At 41.3% G+C, this 15,847-nt stretch overlaps 1 long non-coding RNA gene across 2 annotated transcripts; it reads left to right on the top strand.

The window, feature by feature from the left end:
• Positions 1-8,853: 8,853 nt before the first annotated feature.
• On the top strand, positions 8,854-13,781 carry LOC122881165. 2 transcript variants are annotated; one of them, XR_006379113.1, is made up of 3 exons: positions 8,854-9,106; positions 11,812-11,887; positions 12,537-13,781. It is a non-coding gene; the product is annotated as an uncharacterized LOC122881165 (long non-coding RNA). The 2 variants fall into 2 exon arrangements; XR_006379114.1 differs by lacking the exon at positions 8,854-9,106 and adding an exon at positions 9,295-9,347.
• Positions 13,782-15,847: the final 2,066 nt, after the last annotated feature.

The following is a 15,847-nucleotide window of genomic DNA, read 5'->3' as shown; positions in this document are numbered from 1 at the left end:
AGGTTCCCAGAGGCCACAGTGATGTCTTCAGGTGTCTCACCAACAGTTCTCGGTCATAAAACAGAGAAAAGCAGCAAACCCTCACATTAGAGACGCAGCAGTTAATGGATTATCAGAATTCCTGTTGATTGATGATTTGACCAGTTGTTTCAGCACCAGTAATGCACTCATGTAGGATGTACGAATCACACATTTTCACTCCTTCCAGCACCAAACTCTGCAGATACCGAGTACCAGTGCTCTCTTTTTAATAATTCAATTGATGAAGAAAATGTGTTTTATTTGGATCGGTCACATCACATCCAATACTGTCAGTATCAGAGCCGATACCGATCTGGCGGATCAAATTGGTGCATCCCTACTAACTATATATACAACGTATTTAGCTGCAGCTAATTATTACTTCTACCATTATATTCGTTATCAATCTGTATTTTTTGCATCGATTAATTGTCTAGTTTATAAGGTGACATCTGCAAATGTCTTGTTTTTTCTGACCAGCAGATCAAAACCCAAATATTCAATTTACAGTCATATAAAACACAGAAAAGCAGCACATCCTCATGTGACTTAAATGATTCATTGATTATGAAAATATTTGTTGCTTCATTTTCTGTTGACAGACTAATCGTTTCAGCACCAAAGCACATATATAAAATCATTTCTTAAATGGCCGAGACCCTGAGGACGAGCTGATCAGGTGAGAGGTCGGTCTGGTTCCTTTTACTTTCTCTGCTCACATCATTGTCACTCACAAGTACAAATTATTTTATTGCATGCTGTAAAAAAAACATAGTCTTGACCTGTTATTTCATCTGTTACTAAACCTTAAATCTTTTCATTAAGTAAGTAAAATAAGATGAGATTGTTTGACCTTGAAACTCATGTAGCATCAAATTGTTATTTTCTTGGCAGAAGCACTCAGATGCCTTAATTTAATAACTTAAAAAGCCCTTAAAATGTGTTAAGGTTTATTTTGCGTGCACTGTTTCCCCTCCTGTCTGCCCTTAAACTGAATATAACACTAATGTGTTTAACAACTTAAGGAATATTTAAGGGAGCTGTACCCGAAGCTAGCAAAGTGATGGGAGAGCGAGGCTGGAAACGCTTCCATTTCAGGAACTCTTATTTTTATTAAGAGATTTGTGCAGAGAGATGACTGAAGCATTTCCAGCTTCCTGAGTGATACTTGTCCTCCATCGTAGTAAATGTAGAACATGTCTGAAATAAGGGCAGCTGCACTGTGAGGGACTGGAGTCATCTCCCCACAGTGGCTGTGTTGCAGTCTGAGTGTGAATGAGCTGTGTTGTGGGCGGCAGCTTTATCCTTCAGGTCGGCCTCCCACACAGCTCCACTGCATCCCTGACGCAAACGCAACACAAATGGAAGATAAAAATAGAACAGCTGCAACGGTAGTCTCTCTCATTTATAAAAAAGTGATGACACTCTTTTTGTATCTGCTCTCAAATCGAAAGACAACGTCGTCTTTACAGTTGGTCTCAGGAAGAAGAAGAAACACAGCACAGAGGCAGAAATGACCCGAACATCACCACATCTGCACGCCTGAAGCTCGATGGAGCTCTCATGTTCACCTCACCGGGTTTGAATGGGAATTTTTTTGACTGTTGTGTCTGTTCAAAAACAAACTTCTTGCCATTAAAGCAGCTGCTTGATTCCTCTGACCGATCAAATGTCGAACCAGCAGCCTCAGTGGGCCCCCCTCCCCTTGTAACAGAGCCACTGTCGCGCCTGTTGTGACGGCCCTCTGGCCCCTGTGGTTGTCTTGCAGGTTTCTGTAACTGATAGGTGGCGCCTTCCACTGGGGGCTGACTGGGAGAACCAGTCACTGCACCAGTGCTCCCAGTCACTGTAAACGCTGCCACCTCATCCTCTCAGAGACTCTCTCCATGCGCTTTGTTTGGCTCCTCCAACACCTACACCCGCACACCATATTAACCACACATCCACTTACACCATGACTTTACTGCCATCCCCCTCTCATCTCTCTTTGCAATTTAATTGATGTTTTTGTGTCTCTCCCTTTAGTTGCCGTGGCCTTTCAGTCATCAAACTGTACAAACAACTGAATAAACGGTGGAGAGCCATATTACTCTAGCTCCTACACTGAGAAGGGCTTACTGTATTTAATGATGAAAAACAACAGAATAATACTTCATTGGAATCGTGTTTTATTTGCAGAATTAAGGTTGGAATTAGTTTCAAACAAGCAATGCTACTTCATCAGCAAGCTTACTATTTTAATATTAGTCAGTTAGCCAGGTCACACAACAATATTAAACCGTTCTGAAACAGTGTTGTTGTTGCTTTCCCTCTGAGCGTTTTCTTTCTCACTCCTGACTTTCTTTTCTCTGTTGGTAGCCCGAGACAGGGAAAGGAGCTCAGACATCTGCATGGAGCTCGGAGTAGAGCCAGCTGAGGTGGTTCAGGCATCTGATCAGGATCCTGCTGGGCTCCTTTGGTTTTCAGGGCACATCTAACTGGTCGGAGAACCCAGAACACGCTGGAGAGATTATATAGCTCATGGGAACGCCTCGGGATCCCCCAGGAGGAGCTGGAAGGCGAGGGATGAGAGGGACGTCTGGACCACCTTGCTAAGCCTGCTGCCACTGCGACCCGGCCCAGTTTACTTATAATGCTAATAACTTAAAATTTCATAATTGCAGATAAAAATAAACTTTTAATTCCAGGCTTTTGAAGGCCCTCCCCATGTTGGGGCCCTGGGTATTCCCCTCACTACTACGCCCCAGAAGACGACTATGAAAGTGGCCGTTGGTGCCTTTCGATTCCTCAAAACTGACACAAATCTGGCAGATTTGGAAACCAAATCAGCACTGTAATGAGCTCTCTTCAACAAAACTTTCCAACATACACGCAAGTGATTCCTCATGTGCCAGGCGATGAATAAAAGTAAAACCACATTTGTGAACCAACTGTTTTGTTTGTAAGATCCAAGTGAATCATGTTCTGTTTCAACAGGAGACATCTGTGAGAACAACAAGACCAAGAGTCGGCGGTCACGCTAGCAGCTCTGTGAGGCTGATCGCCAGCATGCTAACACGATTATAATGACAATGTGACAAAGGTATAATGATTACAATGGTCACCATCTTAGCTTAGTGTGTTAGCAAATTTGCTAATAAGCACTAAATACAAAGTGTAGTTGAGGCTGATGCAAAGTCATTAGTTTTGCAGTTAATAAAATGTAGACCCGATGATGGCGCTAGATGAAAATTTGAGGGATCATCGATAGGATTCATCATCTGGGAACCATGAACGTGTCAACCAAATATCATGACAATCCATCCAATAGTTGTCGAGATATTTCACTAAAAACCAAAACCTCACGGTGCCGCTAGAGGTAAAGTCAGGGGATCACCAAAGTCAGGAGGATTCATCGTCTGGGGACCACGAAGGTCTGAGCCAACTTTCATGCCAATCCATCTGATAGTTGCTGCAATATTTCAGTTTGGATCAAAAGTGGTGGACGCACTAACATCTGCAGAGTGTAAACAAAAAACTGGCATGTTTGGGAAAAAGAACGAGTGAAATATCACCGTAGTTAAATAAAGACTAAGAAGGAAAGTTTGTCTACTTCAGTTATCATGCACTTCTCTGTCAGCTGGAACCCAACACCGCTGAGTCTCTGCTGCTGGGTTTTCCCCTCGATGAAGTGCTGGTTCACATCAGGTTCAGATCCAGCACTCTGCAGTGTAATGACTGCACGGTCCCACGAGAGGGCAGCATGACACCAGAACACACAGGACACTTCAGTCCACAGCAGCAGACTCCTTGAGGTCTGTGATGTAGATCAGTTTGTGGTTCCCAAACCTGCTCCTGCTTCTTTTCCATCTGCACCCATCCTCACCGGATCGGCTTCAGCAGACGGCTTCAGTTGATGTCTTCCGGCTCTTGATTGGCTGTCAAAACTACAAAAATAATAATAAACTGGAATTATTACAGTCCAGTGTTCAAGACAGCAAAAACTACAGGGGACGGTCGGCCACAGATGCTCAACGACGGCCCCAAGACGGCTCCTAAATATTTACTGTATTTGTGAGTATTACTTAACCGCACCGGAGTATTGGGGCCACTGTTAGGAGAAAAAATAATAAAGTCAGAATATTTTAAGAAAAGTCGTAATATCATAATTTACAGAAAAAATCATAATATAGTCATGATATTATTAAATTTAAGTCATGACTTTATGACTTTACACATTAAAAAAAGTTTTACAGCTTCATGTGTACAGGATTCATTTTTTAAATGAATATACATATACATTTATATGTGCTCCTAAATTTACTTTAATTACTGTATAAATAAAGTAATTTTAGTAAATTAGTCATCATTTAGAGTTAAGTAATATTTTACAATAAAAATCAATAGAATGAAAATCAAGCCATAATTTCATGATTTAACACATTTTTTAAACTTTATGTTTAGTAAATATAATTCATTTAAAAATCACTTCAACAGGCATATTACATAAACTTTAAACGTTATGCGTAATCTGTGAAATATTATTTAAAGCTGGAGTGCGGGACCAAACGAGTTCACACAGTGCTGATTCAGCCTATCACCGGCAGGGAAATCTCTCTGGAGAGTTTTTAAATGTGGTGTCTGTGGCGACATTCCCGCGCTGACGCACCGGCAGCGCTGCGTTTTACGTCAACCAGCAACGATTGGTTTGCCAGAGCTGAAGGGGGGAGCGAGCGTAGCGACGGAGGAGGCTACAGCAGTACGGTGGAGCCTATGGCGGAAAAACCTAAGAAGCGTCCAAGAAAAGTTTCCGATGCTCCAGATAAAAAAGAAACTCGACGGCGAGGACAAACACGGATAACCATCGGTGTAGCTTTAGCTTTTCCTCGTTACTGCTCCCGGACAGCTTTGTAAAATATTTGGAGCAGGCTACGCAGCTATTACATTTACTCTACCTAAATACTGGGTTATTGTCTTGCAACTGTGGAAATTTCTCTGTATTTCTGAACACGAGCCTGGGGCGAGCTCACGTCATCAGCTCGCGTCGACGGCGTTTGTGTAATTACTCTCATTGCCAGAAGGGGGAGACACACGTTACGCACTGCAGGTTTAAGTAACTTAAGTTTTTCTTGTTTGGCTGACTACACCGTTCTGCCAACGGTGAACTGAGATCAAAATTTAAACACAAGTGAAGCACATTTCCACATAACTGCTGTTGATTAGTAATCGCATTAAATGCTACATTATAAAGCGTCACCAACAGGAGAAAAAGGGATTTGTTGCTAAATTAAGACTGAAGATTCATGCCAAAGAGGAGACACGGAGAGAGACAGCCTGAGGCATGTAAAGATGTTTGTGTGTGAATTTTACCAAATCATTTTAATATTTATCTGACTACTACATGACTCATAAACACAGGGTTTCTGCTGCAGGCTTCACTCATGTCAGGGATGAATTTTTACATTTTTATTTGTGTTGAAGGGCTGGTTCTATGTGTCATCAGCATGTTAAAACGGTAATCTGAGAGGATAAATTTACCACCATGTCTAATGTCATTCAGTCCCAACTGTGCCAGACTGTCACATAACAGCATAGAAAATGGTCCCTGAACAGAAGCTGGTTGTAAAACACGTTTAAAGACATGAAAAATGGAAAAATCCACATTTTCCTCTTAACCATTTTATTTTGCTCACTTCCCCTTTAATTCATGATCAGTCAGGAATCATTGATCATGTGTCGCGGGAAGATTTGTTCCATCATAGCTGCTGTGACGTCTGATTGAACTTAATGTGAGTTCAGACTGAACGAGAAGTGGCATGTACATTTACTCAAGTAGTGTACTTAAGTACAAATCTGAGGTACTTTTCTGGCACTTTCTACTCCGCCACATGTCAGGGCGAAATACTGGACTTTTTACTTCACTACATTTATCTGACAGCTTTAGTAACTAGTTACTTACTAATTAAGATTTGTGCACATAAAACATAAGATCTTATAAAAAATATATATAAACAGCATCAGATGTTTCCATCTTTCATCATCTTATCTTTATTGCTTTGCCGGTCTCATTAAGTCTCATTCATCCTCTGAGAGTCGGCCGTGTGAAGTCAGCGAGCCTCGCTGGTTGTCGTCGGCCTGCCAGCGGAGCTTCTGGTTCCAGCACTGATGTTTCCAGGCTGTGCAGCTGCTATCTGATCACACGGGGAGGCTGCTGCTAACAATGGAAGCTAATTTACTGCAAACTGAGACACAGCAGGAACAGAATACATGCCGCCAAAGTTACACAGTTTTACTTCATCTCATGTTCTCATCTAAATCACAGAACTAAACTAAACTTCATGGTCCAAACTGCTGCACGCAGACCTAAAGAGGAACTTTGTCCTCACCTCGTACTAATTCAAAATGCTGATTCACACATTGAATTGCATTCACCTCCATTGTAATGAGGTGGTGGCAAAGGGGGGTCAGCACACCTCAAAACGGAAGTAAACAAAATCATGTCTTCTTGTCTTTATCTCCTGAGAAGAAGAGACAGATTAGCACATGGGGATTTTTTAAAGTGGGTAGAAATATGTGTACAAGTAAAATGTAATATGATTAGATGCCCGTATGGTGTTTTGTAGCCAATTAAATCACGTGCTGAGCAGGAAAGTAGGAAGAAGCAACACTAATGTCGAGTGTCAACAGCAGTTTCAACAAGCGAAAACGCTCCTGATAGGTCTGCAGAGTAGCTAAACCAAAAAAGAAAAAACGCTAGTGTTGTAAGTGACAGAGCGAACACTGATTTATCTGCTCTTCCTCTGATGTGACTGTTTCTGACGCTTCCTGTCAGCAGCTGCGAGGTGGAACATTTTATTTTTCCAAATGTCAAAGATTAAAAACAGATGACACAGAGACGTCGGAACGTGGCGTCTCTTAGAGCCACTGAATGTGAACTCATCCAGGAGCTGGACTTTCAGAATCAGAATCAGAAAGACTTTATTGATCCCCGAAGGGAAACTCTTTGTTACAGCAGCTCGCCTTTACGTCAGTGCACACAGGAGAAAGCAAAAAATCTAATATAATACACTATAAAAACTATAAAAACAGGTCAGAAAAGTATAAGATAAAATAAATGTGAGGTACCGGTTGATGATGATAATACAGTATAACAATACAATGTAGTAATATAAGTAATAAGCAGAGGTGCATGTACTGTCGAGTTCAGTGTAGCTTATTGAGATTATTAAGATATTGCACAGCAGTAATGGAGGTGATGACTGATGACAGCTAACCTGCTCGTTAACTGCAGTTAACCGGATTCACCTGGTGTGTCAGGTGTCACTCGGTCCTGATTAGATGTCCATCCACAGTGAAGGCCAACAAGACAGACAGGCCTGCTGTAGTTAGTCCGAAGTTTAGCATATATATAGCTGCAGCTTCGGTTTCTAGAAACTTCTCACTGACAAACTCATTTAAACTTTATTGTCACATTGCTGTTCCACCAAGAGGACAATCAGGGTTCACAGACCGCTGCCAGAATAAAGGTTTCATCACCTGTAACCCACACAGGACACAATCAGTAGTTGGAGGTTTTTAACTTTATTAACTTTGGACACGAGGCTGAAATGAGTGTACGTTAGCTTTCAGAGCCACAGTTCTGAGTGCGCAGGTTAGAAACCAGCCCGTCCTCACCAGAAAAACGGCCGTATAGGTCGACTGTGAAAGCAGCTAATTACGACCCATATTTACGTTTATTGTCACGTTTATTGTTAAAGTTTTAAGCTAAATAACGTTAGTTGACTTTACGTTACTTATTTTAACCCAAACCACAATCTTTTCCTAAACCAAAACAAGTAGTTTTGTTGCCTAAACGTAACCAAACTGCAACCGTTTCACAACATTAATCACGTGTTCAACGTCATGTGACTTACGTAACGTAAGCAGTACGCCTGTCGCTGGCGCTTTCCAACGGTCGTATATGTCGTTTTGGGAGTGAGTGACAATCGACCTACTCTGTCGTTTAGGTATGAGGATGTGTTGAAACAAAACTTATTTAATAATAATAATTTAAAACAAAACAGCTAAAAATAGATGGCTAACATTATCTTGCTGTGCAACTGGGAGCACAGATGGCGAAATACTTGCGTCTACATTAAATCATCCAGTTAACTAATTGCTAGATGAGGAGATATTTGACTTTTTTACATGCATATTTTAACCAGATGTCTTGTGTGCAGTCATCGTATTATCTACTGTAATTTCCTCTTAAATAACAATAACAATATTACACTTAAAAAAGCAAATAAACTCCGAATACATGAAGTAACATTTAAACACTTTGAGCTTGTTTAACCATCGGTGAAAAATGTTCCATTCAGCTACACGTGTAAGAGGAAATTGTAGAAACTGAATGTCGGATTGTTGGGCAGGAGATCATTTAGAGTTTTCTGAAACGCAGCGTAAATATCTAATGTACTTCTAGTGAATGTGGCAGATCGTATAAAATGTGTCTGGACCGCAGCTTCTGTAAGCAGAGCAGCGGTTTGTGGTGTGCTGACAGGATGGCGAGCGTCTGCAGACTGTCTGCAGCTTCCAGTTTGTCAGTTTGACACGGTGAACAAAGTGTTCAGAGCTCTGGAGAAGCTCTGCTGCTGCATCAGCTCATCGTCACCATCGCCTCAGCGTCACACAGGAAACACAGGCCTCCACACGCTGGAGGTGGAACAAACAGGTGACCATAGTTTTGTGGAACTCTAACAACGAAGGAAGCTTCATGTGGGCTTTGAACGCCGCAGTGTGGCTGCATGAACTAGTCTAACACGGTGAATTATTTGATTATTATACAGAAACAAATCTAGTTTCTCTAGTTTCTCGCTTCTGTTGAAGCGTAAACATGTTTTTTCTACAAAACCTTTTTTTTTTTCATTTAACAAAAGAAGCCAAAGTTCCCAAACGGTTAAACGGCGCTAAGGGTCTCTCGCATCAAAACAATAACAGAAGACGCAGTTTGATGACATCGTGACATAGTGTGGGATCGTGGGAGTTGTTGTCTTCATTGTTAAACAGCCACCACTGAAGATGAAGATCGAGACGTGACTCAGGCAGGAATCATGTTCACGGCGAGGTAATGTGTTTTCACAGGGACAGAACGAGTGAGCAAAGCAAACAACAGTAAACATTAGAGCAGCTGCCTAGCTACTTCACCGACTTCCTTCCTCACTCTCTGGTGTTTCCCATGTTTCCTAGCAACTAGAGGGGGTAAAGGGGATGTGACGCCATTGACAGGCGACCAAATGAAACCGTTACCTTAAATAAAATTACGCATTTCTCTGGGTTTGAAGGTTGTTGGAAACATTTGGGATAATGTAAGTACACAGCTCAACAAAATATATAACAAAGGTCTAGTAGTTTTCAGACATTTTAATGTGGAAATGTTACATATTAGAGCTTTAAGCACTGACTGCATACAAGCAGCCGTACTTTGTGTAAATAACATATAATCTAAATTTATTCTAAAACTATTTAAATCAGAAACTATCTGATCGAAGAAGAAGTAAACAGGATGTGAATCTGACCGGACACTTGATGTCAGCTTTTGCTTCTTGACAGTTTTTGATCTTTGGTGCCATGAACTGGTTCGATACCCTGAGCTTTTATCTAGCGTCACCGTCAGTTCGACATTTTAGATTCTCCATGAAATTTACTGTGAATAGTCATGGTCCTCAGAGGATACATTGTAATGAATTTGGTGACTCCCTAGCACCACCATCAGGCCAAAACCTCCACTTTTTAACAAGAAATATAAAAATGGAATGGAAAAATGGAAATATCACATAAACATAAACAACGTATTGAGTCGCCATTTCTAGTGTGTGTTTAAATGTTCAATTATGGGATTTGTTACATGATAATATTGTTCAATAGGATCAAATGAGCATTTTAACTGTACAGTTCACGTACTGTAAGTGTGTTCGGACTGAGCGGGACTCTGTAACCATGAACGCCCTGAGGAGACGAGGAAGAATGTAAGCCTGGCCTCGTTTCTGTGCGCTCACCTCCCGTCACAGCTGGAAACAGCTGCAGCATCGTCCTCGGATCTCCGTCCGCCAACGTCTTCTTGCTGAACAGAGCTGGGCTAATGAGGAGTCCCACACTGAGAATTCTGGGAAAGCAGGACTGATTCTAAATGACTGTATCAAAACTCGGGCTGCAACTAATTATTAGGTTCATTATTGATTGATCTGTTGTTTCTCTTTTATTGATAGTGTAGACTGTAAAATGTCAGAAAATGTCAATCCATTTTTTTTTTAATATAGCGCCAATTTACAACAGGAGTGATCTCATTGCACTTGTCTATAGAGCAGGTCTAGACTGTACTCTTTGTGATATTTTTAACAAAACCACATGTTCACGTGTTCTGTCTATCCATCCTCAGCTGGTTTCACAATAAAAGACTCTGGTGTCTGAAGAGGGAACATCAGAGGAGAGACAAGTCTTTAAAGTTCCCTCCTCACTGTTCACATCAATCGAAGCGTTTAACAGTTCAGAGCAGAAGATTCAGCTGAGCTGCTGAGGCTTTTAATGCAATGTTACAGTCATTTCCACTACATCTGCATTAAATGCAGCTGTGCACGTTGTATTAAAACATTCTGGATCCTGCATCAAACTCTGCACAAGACATCCTCAGGTGGACCCTGGGTCCGATTTCTGCATGTCTCTGGTTCTGGCGTCTAACTCTGATTTGAAGCAACAAAGATGCATCAGAAAAAGCCTCTGAGACCCAGATCCAGAGAAAACCTCTCCGCGTGGCCTCGTTGGAGCTAAATGTATTCAGGAAACTTGTTTTAAAAGCAGAGCAGACAGACCGCAGTCCCAGCAGAGAGGACGGAGACGGGACACGCCGGCAGGCAGAAGACGTGTCATCACACAGGGACGACTGAGCCGGGAGGACGCAAGGTGACCGGAGGACGATGATTAGAGGATTCTAGTTTAGTTCAAAAGTTTCAACATGTCTTATAAAACCCCAAAATTATTTCATATCTGTTCCTATCCTACAAAAAGGCTCATTACTGTGGATTTCTATTTCCATTGAAAAAACATTTATTTTCAACCAAACAAACCAGCAAACATACTTTACAAAAAAACTCAACAGAAAGATGTAGATGAGCTGAATAGGGAGTCAAGGAAAAGTAAATTTTTTTGTGGGGAGCCTTTTGTCTTTATTGGACAATGACAGTGTAAGAGAAAGGGCGGGGCTGGGTTGGAGGCAGACGGGAACATGTGGACAGGGGGAGGGGTACAAAGGTGTCCGGCTGGAATCGAACCAGAGACGTCGCTGTTATCTCGAGTCAAAAGCAAAGTTGTTGTCATCTGTTTTCCATCTCATCAAATCTAGTGGATCCGTTTCAGTTCAGCGTTACTCCCCAAAACACACTGTCCTGAAAGATTTGTATTGTGGTCGGTATATTTAGTCAAAATTAGACATATTGAGTCTAAAATATACTGGAATCAGCCTTTAAAATATCCACCAAGTGTTCGTTTCCCTTTGTGCTTGGACCCCATAGCAACTTGCAGCTATATTCCTTTTCTTTTCCCTTTCTGTGTCCTGTTACATTTGCTACCGAATGTATATTTTCACCCAATTAAAGTTTGCATTAGTATTTGAAGTCAGATGTAATTCTAAAGATAATAATGCAAAATAAAAACACGTCAACTAAAAAATGCAGCTAAATGTACTGCAGCCGCTGCGATGTGTGCAGCTGGCGGACGTGAGCGGAGCTTCTGGTATGAGGTCACTTCAGTTGAAGGATTTGTCTTTTGTTACGGCAGAGTTTCATCAGAGCGGCTTCATCAGAGCAGAGGCAGAGGAAGAGGAAACACTGGAGGGAATTAAAGCCGCTCAAAGGTAAACTGTTATGACAAGCAGAGACTCTGGTCCTCACAAGGCCTTTGAATGGTTGATAGAGTCTGTGGAAGTGGCTCTGATGCTCTACGTGTTATAACCTGCAGGACCTGAATGCCCACATCCAAGATTATTTTAATGAGTTTAAAACTAACCGTGGACCAGGACGACTCTACTGCCTCAGTGACAGTGTAACGGGATCAGATTTTGATTTTATTATATTGATTGTTACTATAATTTTCTGTATGTTAACGTCACAGGACTTGAATATAATGTGAGGATTTTAACTGGTATTTTTCAACCATTGCTGTCAGGCAGTCAGCCCACCACTTTGGTCCAGAATGAAATATCTCAACAACTATCAGATGGATTGGCATGAAAGTTGGTTCAGACATTCATGATCCCCAGAGGATGAATCCTACTGACTTTAGTGAACCTCTGACTTTTCCTCTAGCGCCACCATGAGGTGGTTCTGGGTGAAATGCCTCAACAAATGAACAAATCACCTACAGTCTCCACTTTATTGGCATGACTGCATGCAATACAACGTTGCCAAAGCATATAAACACAAACTATACAATCATAATAAACAAAATAAACAATTCTCAATACTAAACATTCTCTTCAATTTGTCATTTGTATTTTTTTGCAGCAATGGTGGATCGTGGAGCTCTCTGCATGGCTCTGGCAAACCAATCGTTGCTGGTTGACGTAAAACGCAGCGCTGCCGGTGCGTCAGCGCGGGAATGTCGCCACAGACGGCAGATTTAAAAACTCTGGTATACTGTGAAATCCAGAGATTTCCCTGCCGGTGATAGGCTTAATCAGCACTGTGTGAACTCGATGCCACTGTTCAAGACATCATAATGCTGGTGTTCGGTTTGGTACTATTTTTAACATATGGATCCATCTCAAATCTGTGAGATTGACAATCAAAAAATGCTTTTTGCAGGTTCATGTCATGTTACATCACATGAACTGTCTCCTCCTTCTCCCTTATTAAATTTTTCAGGCTGCACCTTCGCCACAGGTACATCAGATGACTTCCTGCCTGACTGCCTCGGCTGACCTGAATTCACCGTTTGATGCCTCTGGCTGCACGGCGAGAAAAAAAAAACTGGAACATCACATTTGCATTTTAGTCATTTAAGGGGGAAAAAGAGTTCTTATCAGAGAGACGTCACAGGGAGGGCAGTGTTAGAAGAAACTTCAACTCTTAGATTACCAACATCAGACGTAGCCAACAGTCAGGAGGTCAGAGGTCAAACGTCACAGCACCCTGACAGTAGTCCTGACACACTGTAGACAGATGACTGACCATGGAGAGTTGGCATATAAAAGTCACTGGTTGGAGGCAGAGCAGGAACTTCATGCAGAGAAAACGGAAGACACACGAGAGGAGGATGTGATCCAACGTTATACAGTATCAGTGTTACATGTGTACATTAGATTGTGTCTATTGTGAAGCACTTTGTAACTGAGATTTTGAAAAGCATTACATACTTTACTTTAAATTCGAGGCCTCCAAAGATCTTGTGTTCACTGTTCTTGTGTTTCATTCTGGCCACCACTTCACCACACAAGTTTTCTTTGATTAAACTTGCAGCTCTTTTCACTCGCCACGCAGGCAAAAATAATCTTGCTGTAATATTAGATATCAATATTAATAAATAGATATGCATTAACAAGCAACACATAAGGACACATAGAAGACAAGATCCCTCCATGCTCCCTCTCTCTCCAAAGGCTGCACTTTTCTGCCGACAGTGTATGGATACACGTGCACCATCATATAATTATGTACATCTATTTTTACATACATATTCATACATATTCACAAAGAAAATATATGATTAACGAATTAAATTTTGATATTTTCTGCCTGTGCCCTGTTTTCCCTGGCTGCCCTTTGTTCTGAATAAATAATGTCCAACCATAAAGTCATCAGTGTCTCTGAGATAATATATGAGGGCTCTTCTAGTGTCCAGAAAGCAGCTTTCTGTGCTGCTGTCAAAGCTGTAAGATACATTCTTCGTAGTGATCATGATAAATTAAACAGAGAGTCGTCCTTTACAAGTAGGACAGTTGGGAATATTCTATAATATTCCATAATATTAGATATATTTAGCACATACCAAAAGACTTCTCAGCATTCCCAAACCGTGTGAAAGCATGTGCCAACACAGCCACGATGCAGAAACACTGAAGACATAAGTATGAAGCTGTATGAAGTTCACTATGTTTTAATCATTTCACATCAGAACAAAAGACATTTTAAATGTGTGGATTTCTATTCTTTTTTATATCCTGAAAAGACACAAAAGTGAATCCACAAAATATTCTGCGCACAGATCAGACAGTCTGCCAGCTTAGTGTCAAATATATAATCGTGTGTGAAAAGCTTTTCTTATATGAAACATGTTTCTTGATTTGGACAGAAGATCTAACACCAGTCTTGTTTGTAGCATTATGTAAATAATGTGTAACGTTTGTAGGTACTGAAGATTCCCCCATTTGAGTTATCGATACACACCACTGACATGCCACACCATTCTCCAGCCCTGACCTGAAGGACCTTTAAGTTGCCTTTAAGTCGTACTCTCACCTACTGTAAGCAGAGATACTCGGAGGCTTGACCCGGCCTTAAATCTACATTATATCTGCTGAGGCTAAGCTACAGTGGCTGGCTTCAAAGGCAGTTAACGCCACCTCCCACTTTTCAGGCATTCAAAGGTTTCTGGATTCTGATGTTTTCATTTATGAATGAAGCAGCAGAGCAGCTTTGTTGAAATAAGAGTCTAAGAGTCTACAGCCATGCTTGCAGCTCTGTGAGGCTGTACTGCAGCGTGCTAACATGCTCACAATGACAGTGCTATCATGCTGATGTTTTGCAGGTACAATGTTTACCATGTTCACCATCTTAGTTTAGCATGTTAGCATGCAAACATTTGCTAATTACATATTACCCTGACCACTGTCATTAGTTTTGCAGGTATTTGGTCGTAAACCAAAGTATTGAAAATACAATTTTGACCTGATGATGGCGCTAGATGAAAAGTCAGAGGATCATCGAAGTTATTACAGTTCATGCTGAGGGGAACGTGAATGTCTGAACCACATTTCATGACGATCCATCCAATAGCTGACATATTTTAGTCTTTATCAAAGTGTGACTGGCCGACATTGCCATGCAGAGGTCAGGTTACTTTCGCAGCCATAACGAACTGATCGCTTCCCCAGATCAGGGTGCTGTGACCTCTCACCTTTTACCTCATGACTACTGGTCGCTTGTTACATCGGTGATAAAGGAAGTAAAGGTTAATAAGTGTCACTAAGTCAAATTGTAAATATTTTGGGGCTGTTTTGGTAACCTGAAATCACATCTACAACTTTCAGCTGAGAGGATACAGATTATTTATTGTAGAGACATTTGTTCCAGATTTATCTACAAAAACTGAAAATACAGCAGAAGATCAGACAGGTTTATTACTTTTCAACACCTCAGATCTGGGTCGTTTTTCAGGTATTTGACAGATACCTGTGTGAATCGCTCCAGAACATCAGCTGAAAGCCTGAAATAAAAGTGTAAAATGAAAAGTGTAAATGATGTATTCAGTGCGAAGCAGAGAAGAACGTGACGAAGAGCTCGTGCTGCCTCAGAGCTTCGTGTCAGGGCTAAAAGTGCATGTAAAGGTTGAGTTATATAATTCCCGACACACACACAAACACAAATAGCTCAGAGTGAAATGCTGCTGGAGGTCGACACTGTTGATGTTTTGCAACCTTTCCTCCTCAGACGACACCTGAAGCCGACACGAGAGGCATCTGTTAAAAGTGTGAAACGAATGTGTGTGTGTGTGTGTGTGTGTGTGTGTGTGTGTGGGTGTATGGGTGTGTGTGTGTGTGTGTGAGGCAGGTTTGCTGTCATCTCTTCATTTACATTAAAGGGGCAGAAACCTGTTT

This window comes from Siniperca chuatsi, linkage group LG9 (genome assembly GCF_020085105.1).
Source record: "Siniperca chuatsi isolate FFG_IHB_CAS linkage group LG9, ASM2008510v1, whole genome shotgun sequence".
Classification (NCBI taxonomy): Eukaryota; Metazoa; Chordata; class Actinopteri; order Centrarchiformes; family Sinipercidae; genus Siniperca; species Siniperca chuatsi.
The sequence above is the reverse complement of the archived record's forward strand: the minus strand, read 5'-3'. Positions and strand labels throughout refer to the sequence as shown.